This window comes from Diadema setosum, chromosome 11 (assembly GCF_964275005.1).
Source record: "Diadema setosum chromosome 11, eeDiaSeto1, whole genome shotgun sequence".
In the NCBI taxonomy this organism is placed as follows: domain Eukaryota; kingdom Metazoa; phylum Echinodermata; class Echinoidea; order Diadematoida; family Diadematidae; genus Diadema; species Diadema setosum.
In genome coordinates, this window is record NC_092695.1 from 5,755,758 (window position 1) to 5,783,023 (window position 27,266).

The window sequence follows — 27,266 nt, forward strand, 5'->3', positions numbered from 1 at the left end:
TATATTAATATATATATATATATATATATATATATATATATATATATATATTATACTTTAAATGAGTGCAAGATTCAACGAGTAGTTCGTATACACATCGATATTCATAGGAAGGTAAGTAGACCTGTGCACATGAGTTTTTACGTGGTTAATTCAGATAAACGAACAGCTCTTTTTTTTCCCTTACCAGTTTCCACAAAATAACCTACTTCTTTATATTAATTTTGTTGCTGTTGACCGAGATTACCATCTGGCAACACTGCTCTGTGAACCATTTCAGTTCCTGAACTACATTTTTTTTTTCAGAAATTGGCAAATATATTATTATGTTCGACTCTTTTTGTTCACCAACTTTCTACACATCCATCACTTGACTGCCGCTTCGAGTCACAGGTTAAACGCCTTAGCATATTTATTTTGGCTCGTGCCTTTCATATTCAAGTGCATGCTTTAAAGGGATTGAAAGCCCTGATGATAAGATATTTAATTCAATTCAATTCAAAATGATTTTATTTCCATATAAAGTACATGTGTAATACAAAGTAATGTACATAACGCTTACACGAGTTTTTGTGTCAGTGATATCGTGTCAGTGAGGAACAGTGTGATCAAGTTTTTTGCTTCACAGAGCTCTATATAGCATGTTCCTTAGTGTAATCTATCTAGGCCTATAGTAATAATATACTATATACAATATACAATATACAATATACAATATAACATGTAATTATAATATATCATAATATTATATTATGATATAATATAGTGTAATATTACTCCAATGCAAGATAATAGAAATTTAATATAATCTAACATTATAATATTATGATGTTATATGATATAATAATTATGTTGTCTCTTTCGTGTTCTGTTTGCATGTTTTTTATACATGTCTATGTGTCTAATGTATAAATGCATTATCTTATTTGTATTTTCTTGTATAAACTTCAAAATAGTTACTGTATGTCCTTCTGTACATTATTTTGTACATTATGTCCTGCTGTACATTAATTGATTCTGGATGATTTATGGTAAAATAAGTTTTTCCTTCTGGAGGACCAATTATTTTTCAGTTGTTATATTTACATTTTTGTCAATGTTGAACACTGCGCATTGCTATCCGTGGTTATTCTGAGAAAGTATACATAATTATTCTATAATTCATTATTCATTTTTTTTAATCCTTATATATCAGGTATTTCATACTGAATAAAAAAATAGTGTATATGCTTTGTATCTTGTTTCTAATTTTGTCGGATGGAGATAAATGACAAATTGATTGATAAATTAATTAATTAATTGATTAATTCATTGAATAATTGATTTAAAACATAAAAAAGAGTATTATATAGGTATGTGTATGAGAGTGTGTCAGTGTGTGTTTGTGTGTGTGTGTTTGTTTGTTTGTTTGTTTGTTTGTTTGTTTTTTGTTAACAGCCGACGTATAATACCTCCATCTTATGTGTTGCCTTCTTGTGTCAGATAGAACAAGGATGTACTACCTGCTTTGTTTGAACGCGTTTCAGTTTGAAATGGTATATTTGAGAGACTTCGAAATCAGGGAGGTGGTAAAGCCACACCTCAAAAGGTAGCTGGTTTCTAACCGCGTTCCTACACGTATGCGCGCGAGTGGACAAGCAGGGATGGAGTTGTGAGATGGGATTCCGCTTACGTGCACAGAAGCATGGCAACGCCACGTTTCGATAACGTGAGATGCGCCATGGTCCCTCATGATTCCTCTTCTCTATCCCCCAATCCATTCCACCCAACCATGGAGATATGCGTGTCGATGTATGACTCACAGCTGCTACTAACCCCCCCCCCCCCCCCCAATCACATGGTCTCATTCGAGCACATGACGAGGAGGCTTGTGCTCGTCCATTGTAAGTGAAGACGTATTTCAACCCACTCACCAATAGACTTTCAAGTTGCGACAGCAGATAGCCCATTTTCTCCAAAATAAACGCATTTTTTTTTTTTTTTTTTTTTTTTGGGGGGGGGGGGGGTTAACCCCCCCCCCCCACATCAAGGAACTCTCTCGCCCCTAACATTCATCTAAGTATTATGATTTTCAACCCAACCACACATATCTTTTTTAATATCATTGTTATTATCATTGTTATTATTATTATTATTATCATCATTATCATTATAATTATCATTATCATTATCATTCTCATTAACGGTTTCTTTTAATTAGTATTACCACCATCACTAGAATTTTCATTATTATCAGTTTTTGCATAAGTTCACAATGCGTTTCATGCATAGGCGTTGACAGTGATGGCGTGGTTTGGGGTTACAGCTCGTTATTCCGAAGGTTCGTTATTCCGAAGGCTATTTAGTCCGAAGATTTGTTATTCCGAAGGTTCATTGTTCCGAATTTCATTTTCAGATTAACGAATCTTCGGAATAACGAACCTTCGGAATAACGCCACTTTAATGTTCGGATTAACGAACCCTTTTTCATTTTCGGATTAACGAACATCTAGGTATAGGGAATTTGTAATGTTTCGGATTAACGACCCTTCGGAAGAACGAACAGCACCCGTGGTGGTTTGGGACAGTAATTTTCCATTCCACACCTTCACGAATAGGAAACTTGTGGTTTCTTACACGAAAGAAGCATAAGCCGAAAAGTGTCAACGACGAAAATGAAGTGCTAAAATCAAACAACAAGATGAAACATCCATATGCTGTCAAGTACAATCTTATAAAGTTGCAGAAAATCCTAATTCTCATAAAAGAAATAATACGGTCCGATAGTTTGTGGAAAGATGAACTCGAACGATCGAACGGAAGCAGATCCACTGTTCCGTGATTCGTTTCATCAGAGAAGGATTAGCTGTCCAATAATGGAATACCGCTTTACTTTGGCAAAGGGGAAGCAGGGGACAAAGCATCAAACTTTGTGGCACGAATATTTCCCGATAATAGGCGTAGCATGCTCTACTTTGATGCCATCCTCTGATGATGAGGAACTACTCTATTCCTATACTGGAGACGTGGGCCTCGTTTCATAAAAAGTTGATATGAAAGTAAGTCTTGCTGAAATGGCAATTGTCGTGGTAACGACAAGAATCCAGCTTCCTGATTGGCTGTTTCTATTGGAAGTTGCCATTCCAGCAAGAGTTGCTATGCCAACATCTTTTATGAAATGTGGTCCGGGTTAAGACGCCATAATTCCCCGCTGATGCTACTGTGAAAAGGAGCTAAACTTTGTTCGAGATGTAATTCTTATGAAGTCTTGGTAAGATATAGCGCAGGTTTTAACCGCAGCGTGCAAATTGTATTTATTTATTTATTTATTTCACATCTTTAAAAACACACAAATCACTTTGTGTGTCCGCTTTCTGGGTTGCTTATACAATCACCATCATTTCAATCTGGTTAGAGCTTGGTAGTTTCTCTAGCCATTATTGTATCATAGAAAAAAAAAAATAGAGAGTAAAAATGAAAAAAAAAAAAAAAAGGGAGGAACAACCAGAAGGTCTTCATTTCTCTTTCACAACACTAAATTAATTCTTCAAAAATTATTTAATCACCACCGAAGTAAACAGGAAGACAGTTTAATCAAATACTTTGGCACACCCGCTACTTGGCAAACGATCTTTTTGAAAGGTTTTGGCAGCTGAGGTATTACCATCACCTCTGTAATATCCGCACACCACACCACTTTCCGTTCAAATCGTAAAGTGTCCATTCGAACATAGTACAGTATGTCACCCCCCAAAAAAAAAAAAATAAATAAATGAATAGAAAAAATATAAATAAATAAATAAATAAATAAATAGATAAATAGATAGATAAATAAATAAATGAAAATAAAAATAAAAGAATGATCATTTACAAAACGCAATGTGTATTTTTTAAACGCGGAGGTGTGCAGTGTAATACTGATAATAAGATTTTGAAAATTGGTGATATACGTTTGAAATTTTATGAATCTGTCAATTTTTTAGGTGTTGTATTAAACAGTAAGCTGAGTTGGAATGATCATATTGATTTTGTTTGTACAAAAATTTCCCGTTTTATTGGCATTCTGAATCGACTGAAATATGATTTGCAAAGTTACATTTTGTTCGCTCTTTATAATGCTTATATTTTATCTGTTTTATCTTACTGCAATTCTATATGGGGAAACACGTATTCTTGCCAAACTCAAAAACTTTTTATACTACAAAAGAAAGCAATTCGAATTTGTACAAAGTCAGATTATAGAGCATCAACAACTAAACTTTTTAAATCATTACACACTCTTAAATTGCAAGATTTAAATAAAATGCAAATATGTTCATTTATGCAACGCTTTCATGCTAAAACTCTCTCACCTTATTTACAAAATTTGTTTTCTGTGAACTCAGATGTACATAATTATTATACCAGATTGTCAAATCATTTTCATCGATGGCGTTTTTTAACCGACAAATCTAAACATTCGTTGCGTCATACTGGTCCCGTTTTATGGAATACTTTAGATCTGAGCACATTTAATATACAGTTTAATAATATTTTCAAAAGACAGTACAAGAAAACATTGATTAGTAAGTATTGATATATACATATATATTTTAAATGGGTATACTGGTCTTTCTTTTACTTGTATTATGGTGTTTCATCTTTTTTTTTTTAAAGTAATTGTAAAATGATTATTACGCGGGGTATGTGCAACATAACAAGCCTATTCTGGCTTTCTACGCGCATACCATTTTCCGATCAACCAAACACACAATGTTAATGAGTTTCTGTTTTTTATGTATCTGTGATATCTGTTTTCCCCTTGTGTTTTTATTCTTTTGTCTTCATCATAATCTTGCCTTGTTTTGTTGACGTTTCCATTGTATTTAAAGTCACTTTTTGTACAATTTGCTCATATCATTCACATGTATTTTTATACATTTATATATTGAATCGGAAATAAAGATTGAATTGATTGATTGATTGAATTGAATATGATTTAACCGTCTAAAAGCTACTTCAGGGTCATAAAATATAACATCTTCATGCAGAAAACTCCATTCAATTTGGTCGAGTGGTCACAGAGATGTGTGGATCAAATTGTGACGCATGTCATGGGTCTGATTCTTCCAAGTTAGACACTTTGGATGCTCTTGGAACTGCATAATGTGTGAACACAATGGACAGAACTTGGAGGGAAGGGATTCTACAAAACTCCTCATTTCTCCTTGACCACTGAAGCACATCGGATGGGATTTTCTGTAAGATATGGGTAAAAAGTTATAGTTTCATACCCTGAAATTGTATTGGGATTGATTCACTATTTTTACAGTTATCATTGGGGAGGGTCCCATTATGTATGTATGTATGTATGTATGTATGTATGTATATATATATATATATATATATATATGTATATATATATATATATATATATATATATATATAATAGAGATACGTATCATTATTTTTTTTTTGAGGGGGGGGGGGAGACATACGGTATAATAGGCCTACATATACTAATAGATTTCACACTAGAAAATGTGGAAACTGCGGGAGAAAAAAAAAACCAACAAGGGATACTATGATGAGAACTCTATCTTTTTCGCTTTTCATGGAACATCACTTGTTCTGTAAGATATCATTTCTGAATTTTGCGAGAAACGCAATTCCAAATAAAAATAACCCATACACACACACACACACACACACACACACACAAACGCCTGCGGATATCTCGTCAAACTTGTAGTTTTGTCTTAAATCACACTGATGAATAGCAGGAATGCAGAATTGTGCATCTTATAATGCCATGTGTCTTGAACGAACGTGAAAAAATATTCATTCGCAAGCGTCAGCAAATCCATAGGGATGACTCCTAAAGGTGAAAATGCTCGAGCTGATGAAGACCCACCTATGAGTGCATTATCTGGTCCGTAAAAGGTATACTCAAGCTATAGTGATAAGTATTGCTCTATACATACAGGGTGATCCCCTGGGTTCCATGACATATTTATGCTCCGGCGACAACTGCTCCCATAAAATATTTGCATGCGAAGCCAAACATAAATTCTACCCTCAAACAACTCTAACCTTAATCTTCACATCAACCTAAACCTAAAATCCTATCACAACCCTATGGGCCCTAACCCTAACAATAAGTCCTTGGAGAAAAGTGTCGCAGGAGCAAATGTGTCACCCATCGGCTGACCATTACATTCAAAAGGAAGCTTCCGTCTCTCTATGCAGTTCACATTCATTTCTTTAAAAAAGGAGTCAAATCACGATTACAAAATTTAATGGTAGATATTTCGCCGACATCGCACGTAATATGGGATTTATGGAAATAAGAATTTTCACATTATTTTAATCAACGAAGCAGTGATATTATTCACAGCAAAATAATGCAGCATAAATAAGGCAGTGACGTATATTGTTCTATTGGTGCGTACGCAAAAATGTCTGGAAGTCGAGTTTTCGGTAGATAGCAACCCTCACTAAAAAAGGAATTATTTATCATTTGCAGATTAAAAAAAAATCCAGGTTTAGTGCTTACAAATAATTCTAAAATGTGAGTTACGTATAGAAACAACCAATGTTAAACTGTTAATCAGTATAATCAATATTAAATACTGTTGAATATACAAAATGTGAACAATAGTTATGATAAAATGTGTTTAGAATAAACCGTCAACATTTATGGTTTATTGTGAAAAGTAGTGAATCTCCTAATATCTTTGACTTTACTGCGAAATTTTTATATGTAGGATGTCTTGTGATACAACACTGACCGCCAAATATGCATCAAAATTAAAGTGAATACTCGAACATTTTTTTTTCTTAAATCACGGCTCTCAATGGTAAACAATACCTTTAACTCACGCAACATTATTGTTGCTGGAGTGGATTGAAGTTTAATCTTATTTTCTTTTCTTATACGCGACCCTTTACAAAACGTAACAGATATATTATCATCTATAGTGGGAATCGGGGGAAATGTCTGCTTCTAAAGCACGTTAATTTGGCAGAGAAGGAAACCCCTGACTTAATGGGATCCGTGCATGGACACATTTCACTTTCCTTCTGCAGTAACGTTGGAAACTGACCAAGTGGGCTGAGAGATAAAGGAGACATAGCACTTTGACACACATTAGTGGACCACGTTAAGGTTTGCAAAATGAGTGTCTTACGGAAAGCAACATTGACTTTTTTGAGTTAAAAAGCGATGAAAGTTGCCGGTCTTCGTCCTGGGTTTCTTTAAAGAAACAACAACAAGCAAACAAATGAAAATAAGGAATTGTGTTACTCGTCACTGCAGGTATACACAAGCAGGAACAATTAATCCCCCTCTGATCTTCCCCATTTCGTTCTCCTTATACCGGTATTTGTATCTTTCTACCTGTCATTCTTTGCACAAGTAGTAATTAACTGTTTTGCACTCCATATAAACTGTCTGTAGTTGTAGGATTAAATATTCTTAATGCCACGAGTTAAATTGGATCTCTCATTGTCTATTTTGGAACTCCATCTATACATCCATTGCGACGAAAGTAACTGAAAACAAAACAAAGATCTCAAACAAAGTATGAATAAAACCTGTCAAAATATGAATGTATAACGCCGAAGTGGAATCTCCAAACCAGTACATGTCATTTCTATCATTTTATTTACAACTTATAGATTGCAAACGGTGTCACAGGGTTACATCTTGTACGGGTAATAACTCTCATACAAAGACAGGTCTCAGTGTAACATCATGCGTGTCAGTCTTATTGTGTTTGAATTGAAGCAAGGTGACAATTTGTTTGGCACAAGCCAACATCACATCGCCAATACATCTCGGCTACATCGCTAAACTTCTGATGAACAACGGCATGCAGCTCGAATTCAAGCTAAGTTTAAAAAGATTTTAGTTGTAGAGTGTATGTCATGTCTGAACAGATCCTGGAAAGGTGGGAATTTGATTCAAATGAGAACATTAATAATTTTGAGGCACTTTGGTCTATGATGAAGCCTGACAACAAATTAACCTTGAACATATGATTAGGGGCGTATCCGGGCAATTACCCCCAGAGGGCAATTACCCCCCGGCCAATTTCTGGTTGGTGGTAAGGTAAGAGTAAAGATTAGGGTTAGGGTTAGGTTTAGGGTTAGGAGTTTAGTTTAGCGTTAGGGTTAGGGTCAGGATTAGGATTAGGATAAGGGCCAGGGGAAGGGTGCGGGGTAATTGCCCAGGGGGTAATTGCCCTAGACCCGATTAGGGGGGATGAGTTCGAGTATAATAATCTGAAGGGAAATAACTGGCTGCATGGCCATCACATCATAAGAACCGCTATTCGCTATGGAGATAGCTATTCACAAGACGCAGGTGGCAGTTATCACATTAACGTCATTTTCTGCAGCTTTTTTTTTTTGCTACAATATATAGCTTAAAGGGATGGTACAGTATTGTTGGAGATGAGAATTGGGCTTTTAACTTTTTGCGAGATACCAAGAAAACACTCATGATATAGTACAGAGCATATCATTTTTAGAGGAATTCAAAGTTTATTTGATGAAAATCGGGTTTGGAATGACTGAAACATCCAAAAACAAAGTAAAACAAAGCGATCGTAAGAAAGTGTTGGTTCCACGCTTTATTAGAATCACTCTTTTTTTGATATCTCGGCCATTTCAAAACAAATTTTCATCAAATAAACGTTGAATTGCTCATAGAATTACATGCTCTTTCATATTTCACAAGAGGTTTCTCATTATCTCACCAAAAAATGTTATAAACCTGAAATTAGGTCTCAACCAAAACTGTACAATCCCTTTAAGTTCGCTACCGCATAGCGTCACTGTAGATGTGTGACTACTATCATCTTTTATTGTCCTTAGCGGGTCCATATTCACTGAAGTGGAAGATTATCCCCTCGGCAATTTACCTCACATAAGTACTTTGTTTGCTTGTTTGTATTGGCTCCCTGTGGCATAAAGGAAAGTATGTCAAAACCCGTGCATGTAATGAATTCATCCCTTGAAGCAAATTAAGATACAGACACAAACTAATAAGCACCACAACCCTCCGAAAGTGCAATGATATATATTACGTGTAAAGCAGTTGTTATGGATATGGCAAAATTACTTAATGGTCCTGTTTACCTTTGGGAGCAGTGATTTAAAAAGTGTTCAAGATATCCACTTTTGATGCATTATCATGTGTAGGTCAGTTGAAGTATCACAAAACATCCTACCATAAAAAAAAAAATGCAATAAAGCCTAAAATACAAGGAGATATCACTACTTTTCTCATTAAACCATAACTGTAGACGGTTTAGTCTGGAAACATTTTTATCATAACTATTGTTCACATTTTGTATATTTAAAAAATGGTTAACATCGATTATACTGGTTCAAATTTTTACATTGGGTGTTCCTGTACCTAACTCACATTTTAGAACTATTTTGAAGCAGTAATGATGAGTTTTTGTTCCATCTGCAAATGGTAGTCCTCTAAGCTGAGGCCATTCTTTTCCATGGACTATGGACCATGCATGTAAGCTTCAAGATACAAGAGAAAATGAAAGCCCCATGTCTGGCATAACCTATTGTTGAGAAGGAACAGTAAACAACAAAGGAATAACATGAACAAAACAACATAGGTGCCTAGATTTATTTGGAAGCCACAACAACCCCTTCTGAGTTCAACGCACCTGCGACAGAAGACTGTCTGGTGCCCAGTCCAGGAGGTATTGGGGGCCCAAAAACTATGGCCCATAAAATTCAATCGATTCAACAAGGCATACAACAAGGCATTTTGGATTAGTGATTTAGTTAATAAAATTTGTAATGCAGTGAAGGAACAAAATTAAAAAGAGAATGAGGGTTTAGTAGTGTAAAAATAGAAGAGAAGAGATGTGCATATGGAGTGTGTATATGGATTGTGAAAAAAAAAATGTATCAGAGTGTATCAAAATGTATTAAATTGAGTTTAAGTTTTGGTATAAATTTTGTATCCATTGACGAAAATGATTATGAAATTGGTCCATAGAGTTTTGTATAAATTTGTTTGTATATTATGTTTCCCATTGATGAAGAATATTATTCTTTAAAACAAAAATACACTGTAAGAGTGCTTGGCCAAGCTACTCAGTTTCAGTTTTGTTTTCTGTTGTCAGAGCCACTGCTACTAACTAAGAATAAACTTCACTATCTGCCATATAACGCCCTGACTATCCTGCTAAGTCTCTCCACCAGATTGCACATTATAATCCCCTTTTAAGTTGTAATCTTCTCAGTAGGCATGTGGGTGTTCTGGAGAGATCAGGGATGAGTGATTTAAGGGATTAGAAACCGTTACTTCAGTGCTGTAAACACTTACCGCGTCACTATTGTCACCAACTGCGTGGGCTTCCCTACACACAACCTGGTTATCGGAGGTTCCAAGTAGCATGCAGGCCACAAAGGAGGAATACAGAGCTCTATGGAACGCCATTAAGGAAACAATACAAAATTCATTTCACTCCAGCCAATATTAATTTCACTTTTAACAAATACATTTCACTCACAAACATTGATTTTACTTTTTATAAAAATACATTTCACTTTTCACAATAATACATTTCACTTTTAAATTAAAATTCATTTCACTTTTCACAAAAATACATTTCACTTTTGCATTAAACTTCATCTCACTTTTCACAAAAATACATTTCACTTTTGAATTAAAATTCATTTCACTTTTCACAAAAATACATTTCACTTTTACATAAAGATTCATTTCACTTTTCACAAAAATACATTTCACTTTTAAATACAAATTCATTTCACTCTTCACAAAAATACATTTCACTTTGGCGTACCATCACTCAGACGAAACCATTTCACTGCGCTAAAACCATTTCACTCTGATAAAACCATTTCACTCTGATACAAAAAAAAAATACGTTCCTCTTTTTTCCCGGCCAAAAGGTGGCGCCAGTCTGAGAGGAGTCACAGTGCCATGACACTTTGTTAGCACTGAGCTGAGGTGAGTAGCCGGCCAGCTGACCGACTGGCTATGCATGCAGTACCTAGATTTACTGAGTAGCCAGTCAGTCGGCAAGCCCGAAAAAACCCGTCTAGAATATCCAAGTCCTCGCACGCGAGTTGACCCCGCACGCGAGTTGACCCCGCAAGTCATAGAGAGCGCGATTGGAGAATCGTTTTGAAATGCTCATATCTTGGTCACTGAATTACGTTTTCACATGATTTTTCTTTTATTTGATAGGTAAAGGTTAAAACTTGGATGCTATCTTGTTGATTTTTCCAAGAACGACATGAAAGATTATCAACTTCGTGGCTAACTAATTGCAGATGTTCCGGAAATAATGGATACAGATATTCTTCTAAAATTCTCCTAAAAGTCTTCTTTTTCATCGTGGGGCACCAACAAAAGTTATATCATGTAAAAGGAAATTTATTCAGCTTTAAGATGATACCTAAAAGTGTAGTGTGATGATTTGTAGATGGGTCAGCAGCCAGCTGATATCATAGGGATGTCATTCCTTTTTTTTTTCGGCACGAAATCGCAAAGTACTGTACTGTCCCACATATAGAAATTGACGTGTGCCCTCGATGCCTTTGTACGTGTGTGTTACTGTATGAGCGACCCCAGCGTAAATACACGTGGTCAGTTTCGAGCGTCAAGCTGTGATATACTGTACTTGTGTCTGTCATTAGACATTACGTACTAATAGTCTACAGCCTCTTGCTGGGCCTCCCTCTCTCTCTCTTTCTCCCCCTCTTTTTTTGATTATATGTCTTGTTCTTGTTATTCATAATACAATGTATGTTTGTTTTGTTTGCTTTTGTCCACCCTTCTGATTTTGTCAACAGGAAGTGTCTGATTCTCAGTTTCATTCTGCCATCAATCATTCACATCACTCTCTCTCAATTCAAAGCATCCTAAGCATCCACTCAAATACATTATAACCACTACTTATACCGTTCACTCCGCTAAAGTGAACACAGTTACATTATATCGAAATTCCGCTTACATTATCCACTTTTTTTTTTTACATGCTTGGTTATAACAACATTTTGATATAACAAAAGAAAGCTGTTGATCCCAAGGACTTCACTACATTACTTCACTCTATTACTATAGGCCTACCTAACTAGTCAGAGAAATTTACATACATTATCTCATCAATTAATAAAATACCTTTTTTTTTCATTAATAACAACAGAGAAAGGAGCACAATCCACAAGTTTTTTTTTCTTTATAAATGTATATACATCTCCATATATATATATATATATATATATATATATTTATTTATTTATTTATTTATTACATGTAAGTGTTGAAAGAACTACATTGCAGTTAAGTTTCAAGGTATCCACCAATCTTCATGACAATGTATCACACACATAACAACAACAAAAAATAATACCTATAGTAAGAGCTGCATAAGCAGTCTACAGTTTTATCTACTTTTTAGCAATATAGTCAAATGCAGTTTTAGATCATTTTATTTTTTTTTATTTATAACTCTCATTTATTTATTCATCCATTCATTAATTATTTTTAATTTATTTTTTGGTGGTGGTATTGGACTCAGTCTCCAGCCAAGTGGCATGTAAGAGACCTGCGAAAGGTACAACTGTCATCGGTCTTGTGAGTACATGGAGGAACGCGAGTAGGATCAGTCTGTCTTGACTACGATAGTGATGTACAGTGAACATTTCAACAACAAAAAATTCTTCTGGTGAAGCTCAGTAATAAGACAAGAGCAAATGAATGTACCAGGTAGTTTGAACAATTGCAGAGCTACATTGTATGGAGCAGATCTGTACAAATAAAATGCCGGCAAATTTTGACACTGGCAATAAACAAACTATACTGATACCGATGTTGCACAAACATGAAACAGTTGTGAATATGGCTTGAATGTTATGTAAGTGAATAAAATCAAGCAAGAATACCACAAATGTTTTGAGGCAATACTCTGTAAATTACATGCCATCTACACTTTTGGCAAGGTTTCACTCAAATGATACATGTACAGAGATAACTTCATTAATAGTTCAAAATGCATGAATGTTTGAGGGTGTACAAATGCCCTTGAGTACTCTGAAGGCAGGTACACATACGTGTATCTACTATAGTATTCACATCGCCAAGGTTTCACACACATGAATAGAGGGTGACAGTAAACTGGCAGCTGCAAGAGCAATTTGAAGGTGTACATGTATACATATGAAGTGTACTTACTGGAAACAAAATGAAATATGTACAAAATATATAAACTTCATCGACAGTCCAAACAGCAGAGAATGTTTTGAAGGTGTACATATGCCCTTAAATACTTTGAAGGCAAGTACAATGTATCTATTGGTCACACTGCCAATGTTTCAAACACATGAACTGGCAGCTGCATCAACAATTCAGAAGTGTACATACTACATATGAAGCAGGGGCGGATCCAGGAATTCCGTAAAGAGGGGACGCGTTTACAAAATTAAAGGGGGGCGCATGCACCCCTCCCCCCATTTTTTTCTTTTAATTTCTTTTGTTTAAACAAAAAATAAAGGGGGGCGTGCGCCAATTGCGGTCCTAACTGGATCCGCCAATGTATGAAGTACACTTACTGGAAACTAAACAGATAAAAAATTTAAAGTAACTTTAAAACATCAATATTACTGGAAATCGAAGCAGACAGATTAGATTTGGCCTTATAGCATCTTGCAAAACATCTATGTGAAGAAATCTTTCATTCCCAACTTTAGCATTGACTGTATATAATCTTATCTGAAATGTCAAAAGGCAAACTAATCATCCCAACATCTCTGTCAACTGAATACACATGTATCAGTACATGTACAAAAGCAGTATCATACACATTTAAAATATCTGTGTGTCACTCTCTTCATGATTATGACTGAGTGAATGATACAAATGTGTATTCGAACCCCTTACCAATAACAACACTCGACAACCCTGGGGTAGACTACAGGCCAACATGAAACCCCCCAGGTGTTATAAAAATCTGCTCATCTTACCTTTCACAAGGTCCACAATTTTTCTTTATAGGTATCTAATAAGAGCATGCCCGTTCAATGCAAACATGTTCAAAATTTTGGTTGATTTGGGGGAAGTACTAATGTAATGTATCATCTATCTAACTGTTGCGTCAAAATCTTCATCTTCCTTATCCTTTCTCGACCGTTCAATTCCTTTTGGTGACATACCTTGTGTATCTTCCTGATCGAACAGAACTCTTACATCTTTGAAACCTCTTCTGCAATGGGTCACAACCAAAATATTAGCAATAAAACATGCATACATGTACTAACTAAACCTCTTATAGTGCTTCAGTGATGATGTACAAATTAAATTCATACCTTCAGCAACAAGACATGCCCCTGTCGAGTAATGGCTGTACGTCCAGATACTACTTCATACTGTACAATGTACTTGCTTCCATAACATTTATCAAGAATATCATGAAGGATAATCTTTAGTTTAATCAGGGCTCATAATTCTGCCATCTGTACAAACTCCAAAGTAATTTAAATGCACATAATTTAACATATACTATCTTGCATAGTTCCACACATTGATGTATCTGTAATGGTCGAACTTCACATTTACTACAACAACCGTGCTTTTCAAAGAATATACATGTACATCCTCTTTACTAAAAATGTTACCGTAAAGATGAATGAAGTTGATATACAGTAACATACTGTAATATGTTACAATTGTATATCAACTTCATTCTTCCTATTGTATCATATCACATATTTAGCACCTTTCTGAGGTAGGTTATCATGATCACATACTGCTCTAGGTTTTTCAATGAAATGAAAAAGTTGACAGGTGTACTAATCAGTTGTTTCTATTCTTGTGAGGAAGTCACTCAGCGCTTGCAAAACAGCAGTGCTCTCCTTGATAAAAATCTGTCAGAGATTGAATGGTGCGTGTGCATCCAAGAAAACAAAATACACTATAGAACTGACAGTGTAGATCTTCTCATTTATGTTATGCAGATTTTCCTGGAGGCCACAGAGAAGAGAATCACCTTAAATATGCATGTTCCATCGGTGTGATGTCAGGTACTGGGGATACCTACATATACAATGTGACACAAATAGAGAAAATTAATCATAGATGATATTATAAACCATTATTCACAATAACATGTCCGAAAACATTATGTTGGAGTAAACCCCAATTCAAGCAGAGAGAAACTACAGACATGCACTGTACTATGGTAAACATATGAAGAGTCTGTTCGCAAAAAGCCATAAGTCCATTTTTGAAGATTTTCAAGTACGGTCTCTGTCATAAAGTACAGAATAACACCTTTTAAATGAGATATTGGTCACTACATATAAAAGGGCATTTTTGAAGTTATGGTCAAAAGAAGCAAAAATTTTCTTAGTATTCTCTTTATTTTTCCTGACCTTTAATCGCAAATATCTCCATTTGGCAAATATGGACTTATCGGTTTTTGCGAACAAACTCTTCATATTATTCTGAGAATAATTGCATTCATTCAGACATCCTCGTAAACTTTATTGTTACAAATTGTAGATGCGGAAGACTAATAATACATCTCTATATTTACTGACAACCTGTATACCAACTTGAAAAATTCAAATAGCCTGGTACTCTATTAGTGTTAACATTGCAGCCAGGTCAACTCTTAAACATGTCATGAAAATTATGTTTACATCAAATACTAGAATCGCTCTTGTGCCTTCTTTCTCCATGCGAAAGAAAAAAAACTAATAATAATAATAATATTGAATCTATACTGTTCTTGTTTGTAAAGTGATGAGTAGGTGCCTAAATCATATAATAATTAACTACTAGTGGAAAAGTGAGCAAAGAAAATGGGATTCCATCGGGATTCGAACCCGAAACCTCCGGATTGCTAGACCGGTGCTCTACCGACTGAGCTATAGAAAGCCCTAGTACAGTGTTCGTCCCAGAAACCCTTAATTCTCAATACTCGGGTGGTCAGAAGCTATAGCAGTGTGTTTGTGTGTGACACACACGCACACACTTGAACCTGGCATAAACCCGAAGGATAATTCAACTTGGGGATAAATGCGAGGGATCACCGAAGTGATGCAGCTTTTGAGTTTGTAACAAATAAAGACAGAATAAACTGACCAGAAGAATAATTAACTACTAAGAGATGAAGACTAAGACCCTGTTTATTATAGACAGCATACAAATTGTACACTGTACAATTTTTGTGAATAAGTTGTAAATTCAAATTTACAAATTGCCATCGCCACATACAATTGTAGGCCTACCGCCACCGGCCTACACTGACTCACTGTACACAACGCACGATATCACGAAGTTCCAATTGAGCGAATGAACAACGCTAATTTCAATATATGGGACTGACCCTGCACCTCCGTTAACAACGGTGCATTTACGGTCCGAAAAAGTCCCCTTCCGCACTAGATGCGATCACGTGACCTTCCGGAGGACTAGAATACATTATTTGGCCTCTAAAAATGCAATCTTCAGGCCTAATTTTTAACAAGTTATGCTTCTAGGGCACCGTCGATCTTGGTATCTGCGTAAAGCACGAAGTATTGCCGACCTGATGAACAAAAAGTCACATCAATCCCCTTTTTAGATGGGTCAGCAGCCAGCTATAAACACGGGAATGTTTTGAAAGAGGAAAAATACTATGTCAATTTCGAGATACTATTCAAACGGCAAAAAAATACTCATTTTGAACCGGAAAAAATAGCATGTCGATCACAAGAAGTCGGACATCAAACTTACCCCACAACATCGCTGTTGAAAGGCGTTGTAAAACACAAGTTAATTATTCAGCAAGTCAGGCGTAGATTCAATTCTCGATGTAGTATGCATGTAACGGCACGAGCGTGCATATTAGTGAGTGAGGCCGAGGCAAGGACCGTCGACTGCTAGCTCGCCTCGCGTCGCTTCCGCGCCAGCGTAGCGCGCTAAATCTAGGTACTGCATAGCCAGGCTGGCCGGCCACTCACCTCAGCTCAGTGCTAAGTGCCATGGCACTGTGACTCCTCTCAGACTGGCGCCACCTTTTGGCCGGGAAAAAAGAGGAACGTATTTTTTTTTTATCGGAGTGAAATGGTTTTATCAGAGTGAAATGGTTTTAGCGCAGTGAAATGGTTTCGTCTGAGTGATATGGTACGCCAAAGTGAAATGTATTTTTGTGAAGAGTGAAATGAATTTGTATTTAAAAGTGAAATGTATTTTTGTGAAAAGTGAAATGAATCTTTATGTAAAAGTGAAATGTATTTTTGTGAAGAGTGAAATGAATTTGTATTTAAAAGTGAAATGTATTTTTGTGAAAAGTGAAATGAATCTTTATGTAAAAGTGAAATTTTTTTTGTGAAAAGTGAAATGAATATTAATTTAAAAGTGAAATGTATTTTTGTGAAAAGTGAAATGAATTTTAATTTAAAAGTGAAATGTATTATTGTGAAAAGTGAAATGTATTTTTATAAAAAGTAAAATCAATGTTTGTGAGTGAAATGTATTTGTTAAAAGTGAAATGAATATTGGCTGGAGTGAAATGAATTTTGTATTGTTTCCTTAATGGCGTTCCATAGAGCTCGTCCACAAGTAGACAGGCTTTGCACGAGAAGGGTCTATACTCTTTGGGCTGCACCAATGGCTGAAGAATTGACAGGCAAGTGGGTCGTGCCTCTTTGCAGTATACACTACGCTGCGATCTTCGTAGACCTATATACGACTGATACACAACACATTGCCCATTGTATTGCCACATAATCTGCATGATAAAATAGCAGGGGTAACTTATTGTCCCTGTCGAGGGGAAACTTATTCAAGCGTGTATATTGTACTGAAAAGGGTCCTATCCTTCAAAAGAAAATGGGTGTCCATGGTATGGAGAAATGAATAAAATCAAATAAAAAGAAATGGGAGAAAGAAGTATAGGGCTTTTAAAGTGTTTCAATCAGCAAACCAGAAGAGGGGTTATAGCGAGGCTGTTGCCTCATATTCGCTTTACCTCTTAATTTCCCCCTATTCCATTCTCATTCAGAGTATCATGTTTACCCGAAAAGAAGAAGATAACAAAGAGGAATACTTTGCCCAAGGATGGTTGTTTGTTTGTTATATTATGTGGGTGCACACAATATTCATTCACTAATTATTTATATAACTACATTTCTACCTGATGCCAACTTCAATCTTTCGAACCAAAATGTAACGAGTGATATAAATGAAACAACAACAACAACAACAAAACACTGATAACCATGACTAGTTTATCTCAAAAAGTTTAAATCCGTTTGCTTCCGTTTGTGTACATTGATAAGTTTCTCTTTCCGCAAAGAGTTTGCTTGTTATGCAGAAAAGTTCGGGGGGGGGGGAGTCTTTCACATTAAAAAAACAAAAACAAAAACACAAGAGAATAAAGCAAAACAAAAAAACTAAGCAAAACATCGAATGGGCTCCATCAGATAGAAATGCATCATTTGGATGGACGATTGTTGGACATAAGTTTTGTTTAAATCTCTTCGTCCTCGAGGTCCTTGTCCTCCTCATGTGTTCCTTGTCATGTATCAGAGTACTTGCATGGATCAGCAAATCCATGAGTTTTGCCGGTTTGCTTCCGTTGATGTTCGGGAGACTCGACTCGGGGTCGGAACACTGGTACCTGACTTGCGACGGGTAAACCGAACTAGCTCTGTACTATAGGGCATAGACCAGGAACGGAGACGACTTGAAAATTCTTTTGCAAATTTTCAAGGTGTGACTGCTACTTTATTAACCACAAGTATCGTTTTATGATTGTTTGTTAAATCGAAGCTGAATAATCATTGATAGCTTATATCGTCGTCGAAATCATCGTCACCATTGCCGTCGTCATCATGGGTATCATCGCAGGAAGCAGCAACATCATCATAGACGAATCATAATATACCACCAAGGGAACCAAGACAAGTGTGATAGTCTTGATCTTTTAATAAATGTTTTCAGATATGATTGCGAAAGTATCTGTTATCAATTATAGTATAAACGATCCCCTATGAAAACATGTAAATATGTTCAACAATTCTTCTGTAAATACGTTATTGTGATATAACGTTATTGTATATTGTAAATACGTTATACAGTATTATAATCTATATCATTGAAAGGACTGGCCTCGACTAGCCTGAACGCTACTGCCAGTTCTTTTTGCCAAACTATTTCAGCTATTCATTGTTGTGACTTTGTTGACGATGTTTGTTTGTTTGTTTGGTACATAAATTTCATTTCATTCATTTCATTTCAATTACGCGACTTCCTGTTGTGTCAATGCACTTAGATCATTATCTTTAACATCATTATCATTATCACTTTATCATTATCATTACCGTTATCATTATCATCATCATCATTGTTATTATCATTATCATCATCACTTTATCATTATCATTACCGTTATCATTATCATCATCATCATTGTTATTATCATTATCATTACCATTACTATTATCATTATTTTCATTATCATTATCATTATCATTAACACTATCATTACCATTACCGTTATCATTATATCGTTAACATTATCATTATGATTATAATATCATTGTCATTACCGTTATCATTATCATCATCATTATCATTATTATTATAAATTATCATCATCATTAGCATTATCATTAGCATTATCATCATCATTATCATCATTATGATTATCATCATCATCATATCATTATTACTGGATCATGTTCTCGGTGATATCAAAACCTAATTTTTGCATTTAGTCTATTGATTTTAGGGTCATGGGAGATACCGTATTCTTATTCCCTATTGATGATATTCATGATTTCCACAGCAAAATGTTCATTGAGGAAGTAATAATGTATCATTGTAACACTTGGACAAGAACAAAGTTAGGTTGAATCACTTTGTACACACACACACACACACACACACACCCACACACCACACACACACACACACACCACACACCCTCACACACCACACACACACACACACACACACACACACACACACATACAAGAATTGGTACAGTCGATTCATGAATAGCGTTGAGGTATCCATGAATACCTCTGACCTCCGAGCGTATATAAGTAGAGATCAGTGATACAGACAAAAATGCGCATTTTTACTGACGCTATTTTATATAGCCTTCAGAAAAACTCTCGTACATCACTTTTTTGTTTGTTTGCTTGCTTGGTTGGTTGGTTGGTTTGTTGTTGTTGTTGTTGTTGTTGTTGTTGTTGTTGTTGTTGTTGTTGTTGTTGTTGTTGTTTTGTACTGTATCACAGCTTGAGGAGAAATGACACTGCACACGTTACAATTGATAAAATTGCCTGGTATGCCTACTCACATCATCACCAAGTGCCACATAGACTGCGCCAGGTATAGAAGGGAGCTCTAGATCTTCACCTTGGAAAACACTGTCTTGCAGCGTCACTTGCACACACGACACACACTGCCACTTGCACACAAGCACACTTTTATAATAAGTGATGTAGTCAATGACGCTGCGTCTTTCTTTGAACAAGTTTGAAGGCAGCCGCTATTCTTTAGAAATAATTATGTGTGCTGTACACAGTTGATTTATTACGTGTGTATAGGTTTATTGGTGCTTTCATGAAATTGTTTCTGATAGGGCCTCATCCACGTCAAGCCCTGCTCATGATGACGGTCCCTTGTATTGCTTTCTTTTGTTTGTTTGTTTGTTTTTACATACGACTACAGTATATGTATGTATTAAGGACATTGCTATTATGAAGTTGACAACTTTTGTATTGATTGGTATGTTTTGCTTCTTTCTTTTTTTTTTTTTTTTGCACATACTCTGAATCAACTTGAATTGATTTGTCATTGCACACGGAGAAAGACAATGCAGAAATAAACCAAACCAAACCAAACCAAAACAGAAAGGGAAGTGCTCTTGAGATTATGACCACAGTCCTTATATAGTCATGAGACCTTGTCAAAAGGCTAGCCTGAGGCAAACATTCTCGGACAAGGTACTGTGCAAGTGCAGTTTCAGTTCTAGTTTCAGTTTGTTTTATTTGATTTTATTTTTGGATTTGATTTATTTTTTTTTCTTCAACATAATTTCATACATGAATCAGAATTCTTTTCGTAATTCTTTAGAAAACATCAATATATAGATTACTTCGTAAATAATTAAAGGAGAAAAAAAAATGTATACATTGATTCCGTTACCAAATATATATTGTATTACCAAATTTGCAAACAATTACCCAAGAAATTATGCAGAAGAAGGACTGCCACTATTTCTCTATCTGCACAAAATAATGAAATCATTACAACAAAATGAACAATCTTCATGTCAAATATTAACAAGAGTACTTAAAAGTAACTGATGTGCAATCATTTAATGTACACTGCAAAAACATCGGTGTTAGATTTAACACCACGGATGTTAAATCTAACACCGATCAAGTGCCAATAGAGGACCACACCCACAGGTGTAGAAAGTATATGGTGATGGTGTTGAAAAGTGTTCACCTGGATTAACACCGGACTTTTTGCAGTGTATGATGATACACTGCAAAAGTCCTGTGTTAAATATGAAACACCGAGCTGGTGTTAAATTTTCGGTGCTCATTTGTGGTGTTAGATCAACACCTCCGGTTGTCACTTCAAAATATGACATTGTTTTTTTAATAGTTTCTTAGTTACTATTTTTCTTGTTGATGTTGAACTTCAACAAGACGATCAAGAATTTTCCGATAAAGTACTTGATTTTTGAAAAAAAAAGGTGTTAACACATTTACACCACAGTAACACCAGTTGGTGTGGTCCCCTATTGAAGCTTGGCGGGTGTTATGCCATTGACATTAACACCAGCAATATCAAATCAACACCATGCGGTGTCATTGTTGAATTAGCACCAGCGCCCAGTGTAAAAAATATCACCAGCTGCAGTGTCAAATTAACACCATGAAGTGCCAGGTGAACACTTTTCAACACCATCACAACATACTTTCTACACCTGTGGGTGTGGTCCTTTATTGACACTTGATCGGTGTTAGATTTAACACCCGTGGTGTTCAATCTAACACCGATGTTTTTGCAGTGTATTCGAACATACATCTCAACGTAACTCAAGATGTACGGGTGAAAGAGACAATTGACTGGGATGACGGCCTTTGTCCGATATACTGTAATAGTCCGATATCTTTTAACATTCTCCTTTTTCTAACTGAAGAGACATGACACATACACATGCAGATAAACAACTTGAACTTAAAGCATTTTCAATATCATTTAGCCGAAGGGGACGACACAAAGAGAAAGACAGAAACGGATAGGGAAAAGTTGAGAGAAAATGAGACATATAGTTTACTATTCGCACTGTCCCTCTTGACCCAAGTGAACAGATTATGGGACCTGGCGATCTAGGGGTGACACAATGCCGACAGGAAGAGATGTGATGACGCTATAACACTGCCCTGGGTAAATAAAAACCACATTATCTTTATGTTTTAATGAGTCATGTTTACAACATTCATGCTTGGACGAGATGTTTGATCACCAGTGTGCAAGGTTCCAGCCGATGAGTTTCTTTTGTTTAAAATATCAGATAATTGCTCATTGGGTGTACATCTCTATCTATCTCTTTCTTCTTTTTCAACCTTCTTATGTACAATTATGACTACGATGTATGCTATTCTTTTTATAATTACGTCCCTCAGATTTTAGGCTACTAGATCGAAGGCGCATTACAAATGCTGTATTTATTATTATTATCTAAATACCAGTAAAGTGTATAATGCTCCTAATCATGTCTCTTAAAGGGGGTATCCAGTCCTAAAATAAGTTAGTCTGATAAAAAAAGAGTAAATCTTCCGAGTTCAACGGTAGAAATTTGACTGAAATAGGATGAAAAATAAGGAAGTTATGACATTTTGAAGTTTTGCTATGATTTCTGCAAAACAGTTCTTGTCCAGTGTATATGACTATGCAAATGAGTGAGTTATCACCATGTAATACCCTAACAATTTTCCATTGATCGTGTACAACAACAACAAACAAACAAAAAAAGACAAATATTCACTGTTTCTGTCATTGAAGTCTGAAACATCATATTACTCCGGGTTGAATAACTTCAGAATAGTGATCAGTTAGATATTAGAGGATTTGAGCTTCGGGCATAATTGCGTTTGGATGAAAAAATGGAAATTTCATAATTTTATGTACAAACTATATGGTAAGTTGTGAGGAAATGACATGCTCACTTTGCCATATTTTACATATTGAATGTTCAAGAACTGTTTTCCCCCAAAATAGCGCAAATTCGAAATGTCGTAACTTCCTTATTTTTCATCCGATTTCGATCAAATTACACAGTTGAACTCGTAAGTTTTCACTCTTTCTTATCAGACTTACTCATATTTGGACTGAATTTCCCCTTTAATGCAGTCTACGTTCAAGCATGGGTGTCTTGTTATTATTCCAAATATTTTGATATAAACTGAGCAAGACAAAGAAGGACTTCCAAAAAGAGGGAGAAAAAAAAAAAAACCAAACGTCTGGCATAACCTGTACGCATTGTCTCATTTCTTTTCTCCCTATTTCGTGTTTCTTTTTTTACCTTACTTCATTTCTTCTTTCCCCCCCTCTTTTCTTATTTCTGCATCCTTTGTAGTTGTAAGCTGTTCACCCCACTTTCCACCTTCACTCTGAGGCATACCCACATAGCACAAGGTATAGTCTTTTTATTATTTATTTTTTGCAAAATGTTTGAATACGTTTTATTTCTATTATTGTTATCATTATGCCACTTCGTTTACCTGACTGCCTGTGTATCATTCGATAAAATGCATGTCAAGTTTCGCACATTTCTCTGTAAATTCTGTTGGAAAAAGAAATGAAAATAAAGTTTGAATTGAATTGAATCGTATGAAATATGGTACACGCATGTCAAGGCGAAAGATGGTGGAATTTATTGTGTTTCCTGTGGAGCTCCAAAATATCAAAATAAAAACAATTCGATTTGATGAACAATTTGATATCGTTGTTAGTTTAGCTAAAAACAAAAACAAAAATCAACTCAGAAAAAAAGAAAAAATCGGAATGTTTGGTGGCCAAGCCAAGATCACCAAATTGGCAGCTCCACTGCTTGCTCTAATTTGCAGCTAAGGTGAATCTCATGCATTTCCTGGCAGTTGATGCATGATAACAAAAGGTAACATTAAGCGTTACCCATTCTGTTAAAGCAGAACATAGAGCAAGGTCATGTTGTGGGTGTTTCGAGGATAGGGAGGGGTTGACCTCGGCAAAAGGGAAAAAGAAAAAAATCGACAAATTCATATGGGATGGCACAGGATAAGAACGTGACAAACACTTTCTGACATTTTGGCACCTAACCGCTTACTTGTTTGTTTGTTTGTTCGTTTATTGTTATATAGATATCTGTTATGGACAAGCAGGTGTTGCAATTTTCGTGATTCACATTTCTGGAACCCGGTGTTGATTGGCTGCTAGGTGGAAGGGACGTGAGGGCGTTGATCAGTTTGTTGGATTAAGTGATACGCCCCAATTTCTGTCTCCAAGTCATTTAGTCAAACCTGCCTTAGCGGCCTCCTGTCTATAGCATGCCATCTGCCATATTACGGCCACTAGCAACAATTTCCCAGAGAGAAAACACATTTGAAGACCCTGTGTATGGCGTCCACCGGTCTATAAGGGTCACCTTTAACTCCTTCGGTTGGCCGCTGTAAGCAGGATTGTCTGTAATTAGTATAGCCTATTCTACGATTCCCTTTTGCTCTGCAGAGCTCTTGATAGCTGCACGGCTGGGTTTTGAGAACAGATGTGTGCAAACTAGAGTTGGCGGTATAGGAAAAGCAGATAAAGCATGTTAAAAACGTGACAGCCCGAGTGGCAGGGGAATGATTAGCAATGATTAGGCCCTTTCTAGTTTTAGACAATGCCATCAACCGGATATACACTTCCCGATTCGTCCGTGTTTCAACTTTTGGAACTTTTCTATACTTCCTTTGTAATTTTGACAGATTCACCACTCAGTTTTTGGACCGCTTAATAAAGTCAGTCATTCCAGTTGAAATACATGTCAAAGTTCCTGATCAACATTTGCAAACCTTGAGAGTCATCAGCAATAGTGAAGGAAAAAAAAAAACAAAAACGTGTTACTGAAAATTAATATCAATTCTTACAATTTGAACGTGTTTAGGTTTTTTTTTTTTTTTTTTTTTTTTTTTTTTTTTTTTTTGGGGGGGGGGGGGGTTCTTTTTTTTTCTCCACAAATCGATCTAATTATGTTGTTTGGTTCTGTATGAGTCTGCCTGTATGTGAGTTAAAAGTCCCTGCGTAGTGAATGTCTAGAAATTATGTGTATAATGATAAAAATAATTTTATGATAGTTGTGATAATAACAATAGCAGCAACAACAATAGCAATAGTAGTAGTATAGTAGTAGTAATGATGATGATAATACGCATGTAATAATAATGATTATACATGCATATAGCGCATATTCCATACACGCATGCTCAAAAGCGCTTTACCTTGAGATCAAAAAGAAACAAGTGAGTTTTAGATGTTTCCTGACTGTGATGAGAGATTGCTGGTTGCGGAGAGTTTTGGGTAGTTGACTCCACAGTTTGGGAGCAGCAGATTAAAATGCTTAATCACCCAAGTGTGGCCAGCATCTTGAGTGTGATACCTTGTGAGGAGCGGAGGATGTACCGGGAAGGTTAACAGATGGTTATGAGTTCAGATAAGTAGGAGCAAGACCAAGGATGCATTTGAAAGTGAGCAGAAAGTATCCTGTGGTTATCTTGTGGTGGATCTTACGTATGTATTTTATGTATCTAATTACGCTAATCACACTTATACGTAATACATCTCTTATGACCATTTTCCTCCCTGAGGGACCACAAATGTTATGTAATACGACGATCAGCTTCATAGTTTCTTCTCGTAAACAGTTAGTAAATTCTTGTAGTTTTTCAAAGTTACGGAGGTTGGATGCTTTCACGTACGCCCCACCCCCCCTCCCCCCCCCCCCAAAAAAAAAAAAACACCACAATGTGCATTATTTGTTTTTATAAAAACTTTATATAAAGTTCCTTGGCAACCATTTTCGCAAGATTCCCAGGGCCAATGCACCAGCTCCTAGCTAACAGAACCGCATATACTAACCAGTGGAAATACGTTTATAATGCACAGAAAATGCAGCTGAGCGAGGATGAGAGTTGTCGTTAGTTCAGGTCACATACTAGCGCCCTGTGAAATGCAAATATGGGCTCTTAGACAAAAGAAATAATAGACCTGTCACGTGGTAGCTCTCAGCCAATCATCTGATCGGGATCCATATCACCATTTTATGATATTCCAATAATGCACATTACACAGGGCGTATAGCGTAAGAATGGGGGTTAGGATCACTGGAGGAGTAGTACCTTTACTAGGTGGCCCCCTCTGCCCCCTGGGCGTCCTAGACTGGTCTCCCCATATCCAGCACCATGAGTAGCGCAATACATGGGACCTAGTCCCAAAAAAACACCAGCTTCCCTCATGGTGAAGACCGACCATGTGCCTGTACGAGGCGCCCCTACCACGGCTGAACATGGCGGATCTAGGGGAGACAACCCCGATAAAAAACATGCCACTATGGGCTGGTGGAACCCTCAACCCTGAACACCTTGGTTGAAAATCTACCTCAGGAGAAGGAAACCTCTGACTTCAAAACCCGGGCAGGTGGAACTCGTTAGCCTTGGCAGGCCATTCACCTAGGGACTTTGCTCACCTGAACCAACTAACCAAGCCTGTTTCGGCGGACCAGGCGGAAGAAATCTTGTGTTTCAACGGCTGTGAAGGCGACTCAGCAAAAGCACTGTGGAGTGCGAAGGGCATGTCAGAGCACGAAAGAAGACCTGGCCATCCACTGCAGCCAACGAAGCCCCCAGACGTAACGGTATATTCGTGCCACTGGAACCTGACTTCTGAGGCCGAGAGAGTGGGTTTGCTCCAGTGCAACAGTTCTCCCACTTAAAACCCATTCACGCACAGGTTACGTTGTGCTCTCTACCTTCCACGTAACCCAACTTCTGTAAAAGTCCTGCGGCGATGGAGGAGCGGTGAAGCAACAGGTGGAGGTGACCACTGGCAGTTGTAGTCGCAATCCCACACGTAGGCGGTTCTGGACAAGTGGTCGCTCTTCTATGTACCCAGGGCAGCAGAGAAGTTCGGCAGCATCCAGGGCGACTGAGCAGCCCTCTTTAGGATAGCACTGCTCACCCTAGTAAGGGAGGGGCCTAGAAAAGGTGGC

At 36.6% G+C, this 27,266-nt stretch overlaps 1 long non-coding RNA gene across 1 annotated transcript in view; it reads left to right on the top strand.

Moving 5' to 3' along the window:
• LOC140235230 (uncharacterized) overlaps nt 1–23,634 on the top strand; it is a 43,645-nt gene extending 20,011 nt beyond the window's left edge. The window contains exons 2-3 of the long non-coding RNA XR_011901688.1: nt 22,344–22,426; nt 23,619–23,634. This is a non-coding gene — a long non-coding RNA (uncharacterized lncRNA). The remainder of the gene's footprint in view (nt 1–22,343; nt 22,427–23,618) is intronic.
• Nucleotides 23,635–27,266: the final 3,632 nt, after the last annotated feature.